Here is a 15825-nt window from a genome sequence, read left to right as displayed (position 1 = left end):
CGAATTAGAACAAAGAACAAATTTACTTCAAAACACTGCAAACAAGAGATCCCAAAGGGATCTTGGCGCCAACCAAAGATTGATCTATGACTGACAGTTGATAGAAGTATCTTTTCTCTGCTTTTCAAACCTCAACTATCAAAACCAAAGATGGCGGTCAGTCTTCTTGTTGGCCGATTAGTCCAAAAATTTCATATGCACAACTAGGGATCTAGGGGAACCCACATAGAATTTGGGAACGACCCCTTCAGTACTTCCTTAGAAATAGCGGTAACAATTTTTAACTGTCAAAATCTAAGATGGCGGCCTGTCAGCTATCTTGTTAACCGATCGGTTCCAAAATAAAATAAGCATAACTAGAGCTCAATGGGAACTTATATATTAAATTTGAGGCCATCTCGCTGTCCGATCGGTCCTGAAATGCGATATGCAGAACTAGGGCACTAGGGAACTACATATGAGATTTGAGACTGATCCCTTCAGTACGTTCTGAGAAAAATACATGTTCATACAATTAATTTTCATGCTTCATAGTGTTGGTATCTACAGAGGTGTCCTGGTGTGAAGTGTGTCATGTCTGTAGTGTATGTTGTGTCCGGAGTGTCTGTTGTGTATGTTGTGTCAGGAGTGTGTTGTGTTTTAAGGAATATCCCTAGTCGCTTATAAATATATTCGATACCAAGAAGCAGGAATGGCGTAAAGATCACGTTTCATTAAAATAATGTCAGACAATGATTGAATAACAACTTCCTAGATATAAAATAACTTCCTTTATGGACTTAATTCTTAGACGATGTTCCTGAATCAACTGCCTGAAGATATATTCACATTGGTCAATCAAATTATCAAGTTATATATAGCTTACTTTAACTTAAATCTTTAAATTAAATTTTCATATCAAGGCATCGTTATACTACAATGTTAAGATGTCTGAATGCTAATTTATACATGACACATAGTTCCTGCTTCCTGTTCAAAGCCATGTATCTGTATCTGTATCTGTGTAGTAACTTCCTCCTTTATAGAAGAACCTCCGGTTAGAGTAAAAAAAACTAAGTTTGAATAAGGGCAACTGGTTTGGTCTTGAAATATATACACTTCATATATACACGTATGCGGGTTAAGCAGGAAACTAATCTACACGTGCAGTTACAAAGTTTTTATACACCAGTAGCAGAATTTAATCTTTATTCGGTGCATTTTCTGTATTTGAAGTCTGAATTATCTACTTTTTCTGCGCCCACGAAAACCGAAAGGCTGACTTAGCATCCAAGTATGCTGCGTAGGTCACCTTCTTTCTATTCGACGCTTCACGCAATACTTCCTCCAGGATGGTGGCACACATCAGGGTCGAGGCGCGAGAAGTGAATCCTCTTCGGGGTAGGTTTTGGATCAGCTCAAAGTTTAGGCGCATGAGCGTCAGAAAGAGAGCCTCTAGTACCTTCGATAAGATCGGATTGATGGTAATTCCTCTACAGTTCTTGGCCTCGAACTTTTACTTCCTTTCCTTTTGTATACTGGAGTAGTAGTTCCTTGTTTGAGAGCACTGGGAATGTGGACCGTTTCCAGAATTGCGTTCATGATCGCGGCGATTGGCTTTACTATTTCCTCCCTCGCCACCAGTAGATGCTCGGTAAACAAACCGTGGACGTCCTCTGCTTTCATTTTTAGTTTGGCGAAAGCCTATAGGACCTCTGTCTTAGAGAAGATTACCTTTTCATCACTTGATTTGCAGATGTCCACTATGTCGTCTTCATCCAGCTGGACTTTGCGATGTGTAGCTTTCATTTTCAAGTTATTAGTTCATGGGGCTGCTAAGGCGTCAAAATGAGTAATTCAGCCTTGAAGAATATCCTGATTGCTGAAAGTATTGTCCCCAGCCTGTTTCTCTGTCACACAGTCTCCTAGATTGCCCCTGTGCCTGCCGATGAGTCTATACATCCTGTTGATGTTGTTCGCCCTGGCGTCCATGATCTCTATCTTTTCCTCCATTTGTTTCTTCGCAGTAGCGATCCTGTTACATTTCCTCATGTCTATTATCGAGATCTTTCTGGCTAAGACCAAGAGATCGACTGCCCCGTTGGTTCTAACCTGACTTTTCCATACCAAGTGACAGTGGCGTTTTCTTTTAATGGCTTCGGCAATGTTGGCGACCATGGTCTTATTTTTTTATTGCACCGAGCCGGACCTTGCTGACATATTTCAACTGCTCTCCTGAGTAGGGTGTTAACGTCTTTCCACTCACCACAGACCTGTACATGTCCGTGTCGACTTTATCCACCGTGTTCTCACATTTCCCAAATTTGCCGGTTCTATATTACACCTGCTTATCTTTCCTTCACTGTCATCAGTACGGGATAGTATTCCGAGACATTGGAGGCCATGTCAACAATAACCTTGCTTGTTATTACTGGAAACACATATGTGCACAAACTTGTAAATTTCTTATTAGAACTACGGCATTATTTACAACTGGATTGACGGGAAGTTTTCAAGAACTATTATGGAAGAATCACAGGTCGTGTATTAGTATTATTCTTATATAACGTTTGTGTGAGAATTTAGAATTCCGACAGGATTTCTACTGATCGGAAAGTTTGCACGTGCAACCGACACGGTCATGCATGAGAGGTGACAAAAACAGAAATTTGTGTTTATTTGAGCTATTCTTAGGATCAAGCAAGGGCAAATACTGTTCTGTGACCAGCTGTCTTCCTGGTAATGTCATTATGTTGTGGTATAATTCTTCAAAAATTTATGCAAGATCGGTATCTTATATCTGCTAATTCGCAAGATTGGTCTTCGGGGCCGAACTACACTTATTTATCTGGTAATGGTGAAAGAATGTCAATGATTGATCATGTCTTGATACATTCGTCTAAAGTCGACCTTATTGACACGTGTCGTATATGCGATGACTACTTTCTTAACGTGTCTGATCATAGACCTATACAACTAACAGTGAACGTACGACTATTTAAGGGTCAAATCGCGACAAACGATTATTTTGTGAATTGGAAAAAAAGTTATCGAGATTCATATTATCAATTATAAACAGTTACTGGATAAATTAATCAGAAGTTCGTCGATAAAATGACATTGAACAAATATCAAAGTTATTTCATACCGCAGCAAAATTAACTCTGCCTATCAAAAAAAATAGGTACTTCCTGAAACTTAACTAGAACTCTCGTGAAGTTCGAGCCTTTCACACAAACATGAGGTCATCAAGGCTGATATGGCTGAGTGAAGGTCGACCTAGAGGCTCTCAGTTTGATTCTTATTCAAACTACAAAAGTGCAAAAAGACAATTCAGGCGGGAATGACATAAAGCGAGCGAAGAATATGAACGCAAACAGTTTGCGGAATTTGAATCGTTGGCAGAGATAGATCTCGGTACATTCTATCAAGCCGTTCGGCGGAAAAGGTCCATAGGGAGAAATCTGCATCCTAATGAGCTGCTAGTAAACGGTACAATAACGCGTGATCCGGAAGCGTTAAGAGAAGCATGGCGTGGACATTTTAGCAAGCTTGCATGTCCAGTAAATCAACCCCACTTCAACGATGAATTTAAAGATAATATTGAAAAGGCTCTTCGAAATGTATTTAGAAAGCTTTAACAATTGTCAGGACATATGTGATAAGCCGATATCTAAACCGGAAGTAAAACGTGTCATATCTAATATGAATTGTGGAAAAGCAGGGGGTCATGACGGATTGGTATTAGAACATATAAAGTTTGCTAGTGATACTATAACAAGGTGGAAAACGCGATAGATTATTAATGGATACTAATGGATATCGTTTACTGATATAAAGGCGTTTGTCCTCTTTGATGGCAAGAAAAGCATGACCTACACTGTTGAGCAGGGAGTAGGTCAAGGCCAAGTCCTCTCAGCATGGTGCTTCCTTGTCATGATTGATCGACTCGTAAAGGAGTTAGATAATCGAGGTCTTGGCCTTATTATAACAGAATCACACATCCCATGTGTGTTGTTAGCTGACGATACGTTAGTACTATCAGCTTCCAAAGAGCTTCTTCATATTGTACCCGTTGGCGACTAAACTATAACTCTGAAAAAAAGTTTTGTGGTAATATTTGAGTCTAGTTGTCAACGTGGAAAGACGGATAATAATAATTTACAGTGTAAAATTGGCCCAGATAGGATTCCAGTATCATCTCAAAAACATATGCAGGGATACTGTTCACCAGTAATCTGCAATCAAGCAGCAATATTACAGATGCCTGTGTTAAAGGGAGGACTATTTCAAATTCACTTTTAACAATTGGTATTCATCCAAATGGGCTAAACCCCATTTCAGGTTTTAATATTGTTAAAAGCGTTGTTTACTCCAGTATGTTGTATGGTTGTGAACTCTGGAATTTGTATACCAAAAGTGCGGTTGCTGAATTAGGACGAACACAAAGTTAATCCTGTAGACGTTGTATTGGTATCCCAAAAACGTCCTCATCAGCTGTAACAGTCCAATGTTTAGGATCGTTTGATATTTGGAGCGAAGTAGAAAGACGGAAGTTATTGTTTTGGAATAAAGTGTACCTGGGTAAAGCTAAATTTATATGGAAAACACTTTTTATTACTCGACTATGTCAGTTTTTGTATGGCGATATATGTAATACTTGTACTCAAACAGGATTTATACCTGATATATACAATATAATGGTTAAATTTAATATACAATCCTTTATAAATGACTATATTCTTAATGTCTTTGTGCCACCAGCAATGTGCTGGAAGCGTTTCATTAACAGATTTTTGAATGATTTTATTACATAAGATGGAAAGAAATCTTAAAAATTGTGAAGAGCTTGAGAGGTACTCCGCTATTCGCAGTAATCCTGGTGTAAATCCTATTTTACAACTAAGTATGAAGCACATCTCTCGGCACAATGTGTGGGATATAGTACATTTATTTAAGTACTCTCTATCATGTGAGAATGATATTTTACAATGTAAACTTTGTAGTAAAACAAGTAGTGATATTATATTAATTTTATACTAGAATGTCCATCTCTATATTTGAGTCGTGACAAACTTCTGGATGGTGTTGTGAATTCGATAGATGCAACATTTACATAATCTTTTCAAACATGAATATCGAAAATCAACGCAGATTTTTACTTGGGGATCGTTCAAATGTATACTTGCCAGACGAACAACGGGAGGATATGATGATAAATGTAGCGAGTAATACTAAAGAAATGCTATGCGAGTACTTACTTATTAATAAATAATTATAAATTTAACATCTTAACATTATCATATTTTTATTTTGTATTACTTCTAATTAGTATAAAATAACAAGTAACATGTATTTGTTCTTTATTTGTATACATAGTCTATCAATGTTAAACAACTATTGTTTAAATTAGTGAATTATTATAGTTAAATAATGAATTAACTGAATATGAGATGCGTTTGGACACTTTATTATAATACTTTATACAAGTGTTGTAACTTGTGTAAACAAATAAGTGACGTGTATTTGTATATTATTATTATTTATATACGTGTATGTATTCTATGTTAAACAAATATTGTTTAATTATGTGAATTATTCTTGTTAAATAATGGATAGGCTTATTATGAGATGCATTTGGAAAATACATTGTATATTATAATATTGTATGTTGTAGTTTCTCACTCTGATATTATGTTACCATTATTATGTAAAATGACACAGAATCTCCTTGAAGGAGGAAATAAAGAATGTCTGTCTGTCTGCTACCATGGCTGCGTCCTGAGTCTCACTCCAATACCACTCGGAGTTAACGCTTAGAAGGTCTCTAAGGGGTTTCGTCAGCTCAGCTAAACTCGGGAAAAACTTTCCAAGTTGATTTGCCGTTTAGAGAAATCTACGGAGTTCTGTAATGTTTTCCGGCGTTGGCTTTTCCTCAAGTGCCTTTATTCGTTTCGGATATGGCTTTAAGCCTTCACTGTCTATCACGTGTCCTAGAAAGGTGACCTATGACCTTGAGAACTGGCACTTGTCTTGATTTAACGTTAGCCCGACCTGTTCAATCTTCACGAGAGCGACAGTTAGTCTAAAATCGTGTTCTTCCTGTGTAGACCGGAATACGAGTGTGACGTCCATTTGGCAAATGACTCCCTCTAGCCCCTCGAGAATTTTTTTTCGCTGAATGGGAGACGATGATACCGCAATCTTCCGAAGGGAGTAAGAAAACAGGTCAACATAGACAGCGGAGAGCGGAATTTGCCAGAAGCCTGAATTGGCATCTAATTTACTTAACACTTTTGCGCCACTCAATTGACTAAATGTTTGGTCGACAGTTGGCATCTGACGAATCTCGCGTTTAACAGCCTCGTTAAGTTTCGTATAATTGGAACAGATTCGTATATTTCCATTAGGTTTTGGTACTACGACCATTCCTGCGCATGAATCAGAAGGTCCTTCCACACGTATAATAACACCTAGGATACTGTAGATTTTTTTTTTTACAACATTGATGTCTAGTAGCACGGTACTGCTTTTACCTTTCATCTGTCCTTGGAATTTCCCTATCACATTTAGATTTTTGTAGACGTTACCAACGGTTTACGGATTCTGATGTACAGTTTCTCAGGGATAACCGTTACGTCCGCGCCGGTATTCATTTTAAAAGTAATCTTTGTTTGCTCAAGGATTAGGTTTATCGACCATTCGAGGTCCACATCATTTTTGTCCGTTCCGACTGACCCTAGAAAGGCGGTATCATAGCAGTTTTAATCGGAATCACTTTCAACGTTTAAGTTCGTTGATTTTTCCTCGCCGACTGTTGTGCCTCCGGCTTTTATTTCTACACATTTTGCTGTAATGTTCGATTTCCTTACAATGGTGGCATTTCACATGTTGCGCGGGACACTAATCAAGCTTATGTACATCGGTTTATGCTTTCATCTTTGGATTTGTTGATGATCACGGCCATGGCCTTTATTTCTAGTGTGAAGCCTATCAACATTTGCACGGGTTGGAGTCTCAGACAGTTTCAAATTTCTCAGTCCAACCACTAACCTGTCCCTAATCATCTCTTCTCTGAGTGTCCCGTAATTACAATGTTCTGACAGGGCATGCAACGATGTAATGAATGTTTCAACATGTTCATCATCCTTTTGTTTACGTTGGTTAAATTTGGCGCGCTCAAATATGACATTTCGACGGACCACAAAATAACCTTCAAATTTCTCTTTCACAGTTTCATAGACTTTCTTTTCATCTTCCGTAATTTCAAAAGAAACCGAATATTTCCTCGGCCTCCGGACCCATGGCGTAAATTAATGTGTTTACCTGGAGAGCTTCGTCCTTTCAAGACAGCTCTGATGCCACTTGAAACCGGTCAAAACGTTTTCCCCATTTTACCCAATCCTCCGGAGCTTTGAAATTAAACTATTTCGGTGGGGAAAACTGATACGGCGCCATGTCTGCTTCAACGATTATTTAGGCGAGTTTATCCCACACTTCTGACACCATGTTATGTCACTTGTTGACATTAGGGGACCATTTTACTGTGTTACATGAACGAATAACAGAAATGAGAAACCAGCAGCTAAATTCAAAGCACAATTTAATTATATATACAATATTATACAGAGATGGTTTACAATATCTAAAGTAACTGGTGGTGGTACAAGAGTAATATGATGATTTAAAGTGTTACTTATCTGTATGCGAATGTCCTGGAATAGTCCTTTATCCTTCCAGGTTTCAAATTAACAATAATCACAAATCCAAGAGGAAAATGAATGTCCACAGATGATTTGTAAAGTTCCAGGCAATATGAATAAATCCACACAAAGTGTTGTAATAATCCACACATAAAGTCACAATAGCTCTCCCATTAGAATCTATTATTATACCTTTGCTTCCTTTTCACTATAGAAAGAGTAGAGAATAGAAATGCTATTCAAATCCAATTGTAATCCAGTCGTTTAAAACCGCTATTTACCGGGTAAATAGTCATTCGAACTATTTACCTGCATCCAAATTTTCGCGGACTTTTGCTTAATCATGAATTTGATTGGATAACGCACTGGGAGTACTTCATTCGGAACCTCTCTGACTGTATCTCACTTCCAACGAAAAAACACAAAGCGCTTAGGTGATCTAGATTTGACGCTGCAGACGACAACTTGTTTACAACATGGTCTCCAGATGCATCAACCTAGATTAATATACCTCTACTTTATTTACACTATATAAAAGATACTTTGTTAAATTTACTAGCTCCCTGCTTTTTCCAAAAACCTCTCTCAGCTGTGTGTTAGTCATCGAACTAGCACACCTCTGGAAGCTAGCACACCCTTGCACTCGAGTATTTCCGTTTAACCAATCAGATTTGAGGTGGGCGGGACTTGTTTCCGATCACGCCATCAGTTGCTAGGTGACGTAACAATTGGACGGAGCTAGTTTCGGATCACGCCATCTCCGTTGACGTACTCAGACGACGTTAGTATCGATCGGAAACTGTTACCGAACACGTCGTCATGTTTATCTTGTGAGAGGCTTATGAAAAAATGTAATGGGGTCAGAGGACAATACCTTTTACATGTACGTACAGTTGTTATGTATATATTTAGGCTACCTGTAAGTGGTTAACGTCTCGGAATTTCAACATTATTTATATACAAATTTAGTATTATGCCTAGTGGTATAAATGCTGAAATATCGAGAAATCATAGCGGAATCAAATTTTAACCTGCGGTTTGAATAGAAGCAAAACAAAACGGACATAGAATCACAGTTATCATCTCAGAATAATTTGTATGTTTGAAGATAAGATTACGTAGATCGATTACAATGTAAAATTATCTCAATCTCCAATGGCCATTGCCGTACGCGACAGGAATAGAGAACGTTAGCGTATGAAAGAAAATATATTTTTAGTCTTATAGCTTTTGTATGTATCGGTATATTAAAACAGTTAAAGTATGGGATTGAGTGATATATCAAGTTTCCGGTTTCCCTCGAACCTGCCTATTTCCCTCGGCTCCGCCTCGGGAAATAGACAAGTCTCGGGAAACCAGAAACTTGCTATATCCCTCAACCCCATACTTTAACTGTATACGAGGAATCTCTCGAAAAATTGTTAACCGATAGGGACATTGGAAATACACAGCAAGTTGTTAAAATAGCAGTTAATATTTTAAAGGACTTCGTACGAGAAAAATCACTGGGCACTATCGATGATATGGAATGTGGAACAAGTGAAAATATCAACGGGTTATATGTTATAGCATTATTCTCAACGCCAACGGTATAATAAAACACTTATTGAATGGGTTTATTCGGGAAATAGCACTTTTATTGTCCCCCTTGACACAACTATTTCCCTCGGCTTCGCCTCGGGAAATAGTTTATGTCTCGGGGGACAATAAAAGTGCTATTTCCCTCATACCCATTCAATAACTGTGTAACGAAGCTGTGGTGCGCTTCGTTGCTATATTTTCCGGAAATTATATTAACCGGGACTTTGGCGGGAATTTGCTGGGCACGAGATCTCGGGACTGCGCCGAGGCTTTCAGTTTTCTACCGGGCCTTGGGAGGTGAGGGTTGTGTTTTTGAATCCTATGTAATTTTTGTATATTTGTCGCCCATCCTTTCCCTAATTTGCTGTTATCGTATAGTATGGAAATGCATTAACATTACTGTGTGTGTATTTTTCGCTGTCAGTAGATATTTTTGCTATATTTTTGAGTTTGAAATACTTGTGAAATTGTGCAATGTCGGACTTGGCATGTCTCGCTTTTAGACGGGTTTCGATAGTAATTAAAAGTCTTCACTCTTGTGTTGAGAGCCGTTGGTAGGCTGGAAAAGAGTGGGAGCCTCCTGTGTTGAGTTTCGGGGTTAACCGTTAAGGAGATATTTTGAGAATCTTCGCTGGAGAACGGTGTTTGTGAAATTGGAGGTTAAACTATCGATAATCGGCCCGGTGTGTAGCGCCACGTGCTCGGTCTTTCATTGATGGGTAGGAGTTTATTAGCAGCAAAACTGTCCATTACACAGTACTTCCCACTGAGCCACGCGGGTATTTCTTGTTGTCACCTTTACACATGTTAAATATTAATAAACTGTAAAATGAATTTGATGTCGTCCATTGTCCATACTCACTAGTACCCTTGAATATTGTAGCGAGACATAGGAATCTGCAAGCTAACGCGGCAGTCGAACCCAGGGCAAAACAAATTAATTGTATCATTCTTACTCTACGTTAATGACTGCGGTCGTAGCGAAACAAGTCGTTACAACTGTATAATACTGGGTTCCAAAGAGCAGTTTTACGTCAAAGGAACATTAGATAGTACATGACACTGAACAAGTAATCATTCTGGATACATGCAATGCTGAGTCGGAAAATGACATCGAGAAAGTCATTCAACTTGGTAAATTGAACAAAGATGGGGATCAAAAGAACAAATCTAAAAACAGGCCAGTATAGGTATCATTCCCAAACACGGATACTAAAAAGGCTCTGTTAAGAAATATCAAAGTACTGAAAGTACTAAATGGCTCGATCTCGAGGATAGGAGGAATATATTTCTAAGGTCAATACTACTGTAGTTTTGTACAATAAGAAATAAATTTGGCTGGTGTTCCTTCCAGTTTGGACTTTTGAGGATTCCTTGGACACCAAGGTGTAAAATAAGAGACACATACTAAAATCTTGGAAGCCCATTCTAATATTTCCTATGATGTTATATGTCAAATGATTTTATAACACCTTTAGCATTTTCCTTGTTAATTTGATGTTAATGAAAATATCCATTCTTAATGACTATTGTGATCAAGTTCCTGGGACCACGTACAGTATCAATTAACAAGTATTGTTTTGCAGCAGAGAAAGACAAGAGGCAAACTTCTCTATGTCAAAATGTCTTAGATATAGAATGTCTGTCCTCTAGAAGACTTATCAATATCACCATGTAATTTTTGAATAAATTGGTGAATTGATCTACTTTTAACAAGTTTTGTAATTATTCTTTTGTAAAACAGCAAGTTGATTGATATACATTGTATCCGAACTTCAATTCAAACCGGATAACTTGTTAGCTCACCATAGACCATGAAATTGTTTGTACACTTTCTTAACTTCAGGATTGTTTTACAAAATTACAAATGAATTTTTCTACATTTTTTATTTTCAAATCCCCATACCTCTGATGAGTAAAATAAAACTGTCATTACAAGTTAATCAAATATTTTCAGTTTAAGATGAACAGGAAGAGATGCATTCCTTTATTTCTTATAAATAGCAAACACCGATTTAATTGTTTGTTCAGCAGGTTTTTTCCCTTTCTTTAAAAACGCTACCATTAACATTATTTTCTGTACCTAGATATGTAAACAATTCTTATAAATCTAATTCTGTATTCCATAACATCAACTGGTGTTTTTGTACCGATTTACGTCTTGAGAATATCACAATTTTTATCTTTCTGATATTAAGTTCTAATTTCCATGTTATGCAATATTGTTAAAATTCATGTAAAATTTGTTGTAGACCATCAGATATTTCTGATATCATAACAGTGTTATTGGCAAATGATATGATAAAAAGTTTGGGATATATTCCAATATCATATACCGTAAAAACTGGTATAATTTGCGCAGGTACTTTTTAGGGCTGAAAATGCTTAAAAAAATCTACTATCAGTATATTTAGCGCATCAAAAAAATGGGGAAAAACAATGTCCAGGGAGTCCCAAAACCGATGTATGAAGGTGACAATTTCAATGCAAAATATTCCCCATAAATGCTTGACAACTTGCACAAAAAATGTTGTATTTAGAAGAAATAACATATGAAAACTGCATTGTGTTTGTTTTCTTTTATTGGCCACCGTAACCTGAAACTGAAATATCTAGCAGATGTCCAAAACATCGGCGGTCTGGTCCGCCGTTCTCCTTGCACATGTCAATGTTTAAGATATTACACATGAATAGTAATCAGGAATATTTGAAAAGAGTAGAATATATTTACTTAAATTGGCACAATAAGTAATTAGTGTGTTTGAGATCATTAACAATCAACAGCAATCAGCTAGCGGATACGTAGTTTAGCTTCCAACAATCACAGTGTGCATAATTTGTCAAGATTTGTAAGACAAAATATTCTTCTCCACCATGTAAGATTCTAAGTCATAAAGGTAGATTGAAAATAGGAAGGGAGATAAAATAACCAGATAAATATTTGTAGCGGGATCAGACTGGGTTGATTATCGGTGATCAGGTAGCTCAGTCGGAAGAGCTACATTTTCTTCTCTCCTGTTACAGAATTGGCATCCAGCTAAATAACCAACGGCTGTGGTGTTTGAAAGGGTCTCGTATGTATTAAAAAAAGGAGGGAGGAGTGTAGCGGGACTGGACTGGGTCGATTATCGATGACCAGGTAGTTCAGTCGGTAGAGCACTCATAATAAGCTAGTGTTCGGAGAGTCCCGGGATCAAATCCCGGTCTTGCCGCTACATTTTCTCCTCTCCTGTTACATATGGTACCATACTGTGCATGTAGATATTCAAGGTAAATCAACAATGTTCGCTGATCTTGCATAATTGCCTTACAGCATTATAATGAATGTAGTAAATGTATGTCTCATTGGTGTGATTGATTTAAAAGCAGTTCATGTGGTGACCGAAAAAAAGGTAAAATCAATACTTTCAGAGTGATCAGGGAACATTGATAGTCAAGGCGGGGAAAACATAAGACGATCTGTGTTATACAAATTAATGTTTAATTGATTTTCATTAATTGTCTCGAAGGTGATGATAAGTGTGTTATGAACGATACGCTTAATATGTTTTCGACAAAAAATATAAACAGCTAATGTCATAGTGTGTTTTAAATTTAAATAATCTTTTATTTATTCATTTCATTTCAAGCATGTACATGTCATAGAATATAAACAAATATCAGGTATATGCTTAAATCATATTACAGTTAAATTCACAATAAGGAATTTGAAGATGATGATAGTAATTATTTTCGGATTGAAAATGATTACAATATTAAGCTTCCACAGTTGAAAATTACTTCTTTTTGTTCACACAATTCTTCTCCTAGACTGTTTCCAGTTGAAATGATACATGCGTGCTGACATTCTGTTAAACATAAGGAAACAATAAATGTATTAACAGAGTAATTACTGAAAAGGCTAATATCATATAATTAAACATTTTAATCATTAATATCAATACCAGCATAGAGGAAATATTATTGAAGTTTAATTCCCGTTGTTCTTCAGTCCTCCTGTTCTTACATGTAAGAGTTTTGTCCTTCATAAATTGATTGTAATATAGCAGTTGTTATATAATGTGCACAAAGAAGTATAAATATACACACGTATCATATGCATGGGTACAGTGGTAAATTAATAAGTTATACAGAAAATGATGGTGCTGATCATGAAAAGCGTAAAGTCTATTTTGTTGAGTAAAAAGTTAAAAAAAAAATAACATTGTTAACACCCTAAGATGTAATCGCACTAAAAACAGTGATCATGTGGGCATTTGTGCGATTGCATTTGTAAGACTGTGCCAGATGGTAGAGATTAGTTCCGCTCGAGTGATCACACAATGCAAGCGTCGGGAGTATGTTTATGTAAGTTTTAATTGCTAATCTCTGATGCTTGTTGGTAAAATATAACTCAGGATAATTGCTAAACAATTAAAAGTTTTCTCTACATTTTTACAGATTGAAACAACTTTTTAAGTGCCGTTTTACGGAAGAATTATGAAAAAGAAATCGACATTTTCGTCGATCCAGTAGTTCAAAAAATATCACTTCGAGTTATATGAACATTCCATATACGATTTATGTCATTCGGCCAAAAATTTACTTCGTATTACCTAGTTTAATGAATATGCTGTATGTATATGATCAGAACGTCAAGCTCCTGTGGTGAAAATAACTAAAATATTTTAAAGTATGGTTTAGTGGTAATCTCTGAACGTGCTTTAGTATATAACGTTAGATATAATCTGATATTTATACATGTGCTTATGAAATTATCGATAATTATGGATGTGGTAAATATTCATACCTTATTAACTGCCGTTAGTTTTAAGATTACGCCACCTTGTACATTTACAAAATGTTCACCGTCTGTCACGTGCTATTTTATCAGTAGACCAAGTTTGTCCAAAATTTTGTTAGAGTTGCCTTTCTTCCATTGTAATAAGGCCATGTGCCATAACACAGCCGTGATAGCATCTCCATTTCGCCATGAAATGTATTTGCTCCGAGACAAATTTGATTCATATTACAAAATTCATTATAGTATCAATTTTGATGTTCGAGGTGAAATATTGATTTCATTTTTTTCCGTTGCGGGATAACTGTCACTAATAGGGAGTAAACGTCTAGGGGGAACCAGCTTCGGAGCGAAGCATTTTTGGGACGAAACGTCTTCATTCATTGTAAACACCATTTTGGGGACGAAAAGTCTAGATACTTTGTAAACAATTCAGGTGAAAATTTTCAAACAGAAGATCTTTTGGATAGTGTATATAGTAAGGATATGAAAGCCGTAATATACTATTCCGATTTCAACGTTACAGATACGCTTATTTCAGTAACTTTCATATTCAAAATTTGCTATTTAAAATTCCCGGTAAAATCGAAGTTGTTGAATACACTGCCGCTAGGAGCGCTAGTATCTGCGAGCAATTTCTAAGCCAATCATATTGAGGAAATTGACTGTAAGAGAATTTTGCAACCACGATCACAATGGCGAGGTGACCCTCGCCAATCACAATGGCGAGGTGACCCTCGCCAATAAAATCTCTAGGGGAGAACGAGGAGCGCTCACACATCAAAATTAGCAACAACCTCACAAAGTCGGAGAAGGAACAAGAAAAGAAATTTTGGGATGAGGCAAAACAGAAACGGGACCACAACCCATCGGGGGAATTCACGTACAAAGTACGGGGGCCTCCATGGGACCGGAGAATAGCAAAAATAAAAACAAAGGGAGGAGAATAAATAATACCCACATCTCGAAAAAAAGGAAATCATATCAATTTTGATCATTTAAAATGTTTTAACACTAATGAAGACGAACTAAAAAATAAAATCTCAGAACTGGCAATAAGGGTAAATGAGCTAAAATCAGAGATAATCGGGATCACCGAGGTCAAACATAAAACAAGATCTTTGAATATGAAACCTCAAGAATTTTCGATAGAAGGGAACACTGACTATTCCATGTTCGACAAAAATATAGAAAATGATATAGGGAGAGGTACGATTCTATATATTAACAAGTTACTTCAACCAAAAGAAGTTCATTTAGAGACAGATTTTCAAGAAAATCTGTTCATAGAAATATCTCTGAATGCTCAGGAAAAACTACTAATCGGGCTGATATACAGATTGGTTAGCGGATCTGATGAAAACAATACAATTTAAGAAATCTGATAAACGAGGTTATGCAAAACATTTAGAAAATGATATCTTATGTGTAACTGGAACACACCTCAACAGTAGTATACCAAGCACTGACCTATTGAGTGACTCTTTCCCTAATTCACCACATAGAAGAGATAGAGTAGCTGGTAATGGTGGAAGTATTTTAATTTATTATAAAAACAGTGTTATAACAAAACGGAGATATGATTTGGAGAGTAACGACATTGAAATTATCTGGGTTGAAATTTGTATTGAAAAACAAAAAAATTTGTTAGGGTGTATTTATAGGCCATCTGATGCTAATGTAGAATATTGGAACAAATTAGATATTATGTTAAACCATGCAGTAGATACCTCATTAGATGTTATCATCACAAGTGATATAAATGTAGACATGTTAAAAGTA

The sequence above is a fragment of the Argopecten irradians genome, chromosome 11 (assembly GCF_041381155.1).
Source record: "Argopecten irradians isolate NY chromosome 11, Ai_NY, whole genome shotgun sequence".
NCBI lineage: Eukaryota > Metazoa > Mollusca > Bivalvia > Pectinida > Pectinidae > Argopecten > Argopecten irradians.
The sequence above is the reverse complement of the archived record's forward strand: the minus strand, read 5'-3'. Positions refer to the sequence as shown.